General features: G+C 41.3%; 1 long non-coding RNA gene across 1 annotated transcript; it reads right to left on the bottom strand.

Moving 5' to 3' along the window:
• Window positions 1–1512: 1512 nt before the first annotated feature.
• LOC125933531 (uncharacterized) lies at window positions 1513–3799 on the bottom strand. The gene is made up of 2 exons (XR_007460982.1): window positions 3715–3799; window positions 1513–1798 (listed from the first exon to the last, which is right to left on the bottom strand). It is a non-coding gene; the product is annotated as an uncharacterized LOC125933531 (long non-coding RNA).
• Window positions 3800–4451: the final 652 nt, after the last annotated feature.

Below are 4451 nucleotides of genomic sequence, written 5' to 3'. Positions count from 1 at the left end.
TTACTTCCCATTTTCCAGCAGTTATCCTGTTAACTAACTAAGCAATTCACCATTAATAAAGAGTCAATCAAGAAAGCAAGTCTCCAGTTCAGGCTATTAGAGTGCATTGAATTATCCCATGCATTAGAATGCCTGGAACCTGAATGTCAAAGCCATTTGGCTGTAAGATATTTACTGCTTTTGGACCATAGAGATGGTTGTATTCAAATGATCTCATAATAGTAGAAGAGCTCTTAGATGGCCTATCATCAATTATATTATTACTCTACACTCTGTGGGCAATATTTAATTAGTCCCCACAGCATTGCTGGTTGAGAGCGGAGGCAACTGAAATGACTTGGAGACAGACAACATCATGGGTGGTTTTAATGCATGAGTGAAACCATATTCAAAGAGCAAGCTTTCCTCTTTATAGACCTGCTGTGTCCAGCCCATTATATTCACTGGCCAAATACTACAGTGTATTCTCATCTATGTGTATTTCTTCATTATTTTAAGGAATTAGAGTTTATCTGTAGGATATTATGTAATACAAAAGTTTTCTTTTTTTTTTTATTTTTTTTAACATTTTTTTTTTTTTGAGACAGAGACAGAGCATGAATGGGGGAGGGTCAGAGAGAGAGAGGGAGACACAGAATCCGAAACAGGCTCCAGGCTCTGAGCTGTCAGCACAGAGCCCGACATGGGGCTTGAACTCACAGACCTCGAGATCATTACCTGAGCCGAAGTCGGAAGCCTAACCGACTGAGCCACCCAGGCGCCGCAATACAAAAGTTTTCTAAATGTGCATTAAATGATGCATTGCCAGGGGTGGGCATGGAAGAACTTTAGAGGCAATATGACATAGTAGATCCCTGGAATCAGCCAGGATTGGATTGAAGCCAAGGACCTGAACCTTCCTAGCTGTACATGTTGTAGGCGACTTAGTGAACTTGTTTGAGATTCATTGTCCTTATCTACAAAGTTGAGATGACAGTGGTATCCACCTTACAGAGTACTGTGATGACTAGTAAAAGAAATGCATGAAAGCAGTCAGTATGATGCCTGAGAATGCTTCACATATGTCATTTATAATTATTTTCTTTTAATTTTTTAAATTTATTTTTGAGACAGAGAGAGGCACAGCATGAGCGGGGAAGGGGCAGAGAGGAAGGGAGACACAGAATCCGAAGCAGCCTCCATGCTCTGAGCTGTCAGCACGGAGCATGGCTCTGTGGGCTCGGCGTGGGCTCGAATCCACAAACTGTGAGATCATGACCTGAGCCAAAGTCAGATGCTCAACCGACTGAACCACCCAGGCACCCCATCATTGCTTTTTTTAAGCGTCAATCAACCGGTATTTTTTGAAGGACATCCTATATTCATATAACTGAGACTGTAATTGAGACTGTAGGGAACGAAGCAGTGACTCTGCCTTATATGAGTTTATGATCACTTTGGCGAAACAAAGTGTGCCTTCTCTGTAAATGACAAAATGAAATGTCATAATAAAAAACTGCAAATACAGTAAAAGAGGTTGTAATGGATGTAAAGGCACAAGAGAAGATTTTTCAGCTAAGATGATCTGGTTTGCCTCACAATGAAGGATGAAATTCAAGGAATACTGATAGAAGGTGGAGATTCAGAAAGTTAGAAATGTGAGCAAAGAGACATTTCCATGGAAGAAATTATGCTAATTCCAAGTTCCTCTTGTCTAGTTTCATTGCTGTTTATCTTGATTGTTCCTGTCGAATATAGGCCCCCTAGAGACCTCCACTTCAGAAATACTTTGATAGCTTCATTCCGGTGCCAGATGTACCTGAGAATAAGAGAATTCTATTATTCAAGGACGTTATTTTACACCAATGTATTGTGCACCTTACTTTTGCATATCTGAAGATTCAAGTGTTCCTTGCAGTTAGTTGTTGTTCTTCCTATTATAGTCGTTAACTGACTGAAGGCAAAGAATGGAGAGTATTAGGGCCATGGATAAGTAGGCTTATCATCTCAGGGGAAAAAGGACCCTGTGTCTAGACCACACAGAAGAAGTAAAAAGATGAGTGGATTAAATGCTTTCTCCCCAGCATTTCTCCTATATGCACTTTTTCCCTAGTTAAGGACACAAATTACAATGCATTATGATTGTTAAATATTTCAATAAAAAGTGGGACTGTAATACAAAATGACTGCTCTACACGGAAAATGGGACTTTTTACGGGGCTTTTATGGAGTGTGACCTCATTCCATTATTAATAATGCACTTTGTGAGTTTTCTTTCATCCATTGATCTTGCCGGAGCTTTGCTAACATTAATTAATCCTCCTGTCATCTCCGTGAACAAGGTAAAGCATTTATTTAAGGGCTTGCTCTGCCACAATGAAACGTGGGCAAAAACTGCTTGACGGGACTTGATGGATGGGTGGTACCCAGGTGACGGTGAAGAGCTGACTTTTAAAAGAAAAAGGGCTGCTTCAACTTTTCTGGCAGAGGCCACTCCTTCTCAGAAGCAATCTGACCACTTTCTCCATGTACTCTTATTGGCTCAAACCTATTCCCATCTGTTTGGAGGGCACGGTGCCGAGGCGGGCACTGGTCAGATCCTTGGCGCCGATCTTGGGCAATGAGCACTTTCTGGGCAGTCTGTGTTCCCCTGCCACGCTGCATCTGTTCTACCAGATGTCTCACCTCTGGGTCCATTGGTATGCCAGCCCTGTTGCTGTGTGTCTATTTATAGCACATCTGCTGCTGTGTAAATGCCAGGCAACAAAGCAAATGGCAGGGCTGGATGTGGGACCGTGTGCATATTTGTTGGGATGGGGGTTGGCGGACACCTAGAGCACAAATTCCATAATGCACTTATATGGCACTGCCCCCATCAGCCTTCTCAAGGTGGTGTTCGCTGCAGGCTGCAGCCGGGGAGCATTAAGACACCTGCCTTTAGCTGTCAAAATGGATGTCTCAATGTATATTGCTTCCAAAATCAAAGACCATATAAGTCTTCTGCCCTCGAAGTGTGCACCACAAAGTTAAAAAGACAAATCTCCCCCCAATACAAGCAGTACTTTCCTTCATGGCTTCTTCATGTTCTCATATATTCCTTTATTCAGCAAATAATCTATTGAGCATGACTCTAAGGGATCCAACGTATGCATCTCTACAGTAGATGAATAAAGAGCTATAGAGGCATGATGCCAGGCCTTTCTCTACTGGGGGACACAAGAGTTAAGTGAAACAGTTAAGTGACCATGTAAGGTAGTCAGCGATAGGTGTCCAAGGGAGTGCTCTCTGTGGGTTCCAGGGCAAAGGAGATGACACCTAATAGCAAAGGTCAACTTCTGTTACACTTGCCCTACAAAGAAACACTCGAAGTATTCTGTACACAGAGGAACAGCTCCAAAAATGGCACGAAGGATACAGGTCTGTGCTTTATTGTCTGCCTGATAATTTACTTTAAAAATAAATGTGTACAAATAGTGAAACATATGTTTTCACATTGTTCAACACTAATCTGTAGCCTAGGGTCAATCAGGTGAAACCTGCATCTCATCAGAAATGTGTACTCCAAGGGTGTTTAACTAGCAAATGAACTACCACAAGCAGAAACTGACACATTCTGATGTGATTATTTGACACTTCATATATCTTTGTCAAAATCCACACCAGAGAGTTTTTGAAATCAGCCTAGTGATATTAGGAATTAGAGTCAGTTAGAAAGAATGCATGGGCTTTGCCAACCTTTAAGAAGTTTAGAGAGCCAGCAAACTTTGCAGTTCAATAACAGAGTGTGGTACTTGAGCTCTGGAACCTTCTTGGCTTCACATTCCTGTACCTCCTCTATGGTTCCTGCCACGTGACGCCATTATGATGCTAGTTGATTCTACCACTAGAATGTATCCTGTTAGAAAAAGCTTTCTATGCAAGGTGCTTGTCAGAGTGCTTTAGGACACAGAGTAGGAATTTCTCAATCTACAGTACAAGTCATATTCCATGCCAGTTTACCGATACATGTTTGTACACTAGATTTACTCTACATCTTGCTTTTGTTGTAATATACAAACTCGTTTGAGGCATATAGCCCTCCCAGCCCAATCCCAACATTGGAGTTTAACTATAATTACTAAAAGGACTTGAAATTGGCTCAACGGTAAACCGGCTTACATGAGTTCTCTGGTGTGAAGAATGGTTAGTAGTTGAGTTTACAACCAACAGGCAGTGGATGTGTTGGTGAACTTTAAACTATAAAACTCACTATGAGCCACGGTTTATAATTATTGGCCACTCAGAACAACTAACAACTATCACTGCATCAGCAGAGCTTGTATACAGTCCCTTTCTTTCCTCCTTCCCCTGTTCTATCTTATTTATATGTCCGGCATGAAAATTTTATACTATTCAAAGCCCTAAGTTCACTCTTTTCCTGATAAAAATTTATCTTTTAGCAAAGTCATGGCTGGTGTCCTGACATTTAGAAT

Source organism: Panthera uncia, chromosome D2, assembly GCF_023721935.1.
Source record: "Panthera uncia isolate 11264 chromosome D2, Puncia_PCG_1.0, whole genome shotgun sequence".
Lineage (NCBI taxonomy): Eukaryota > Metazoa > Chordata > Mammalia > Carnivora > Felidae > Panthera > Panthera uncia.
Note: the sequence above shows the minus strand (reverse complement) of the source record. Positions and strands in the feature narration are given on the sequence as shown.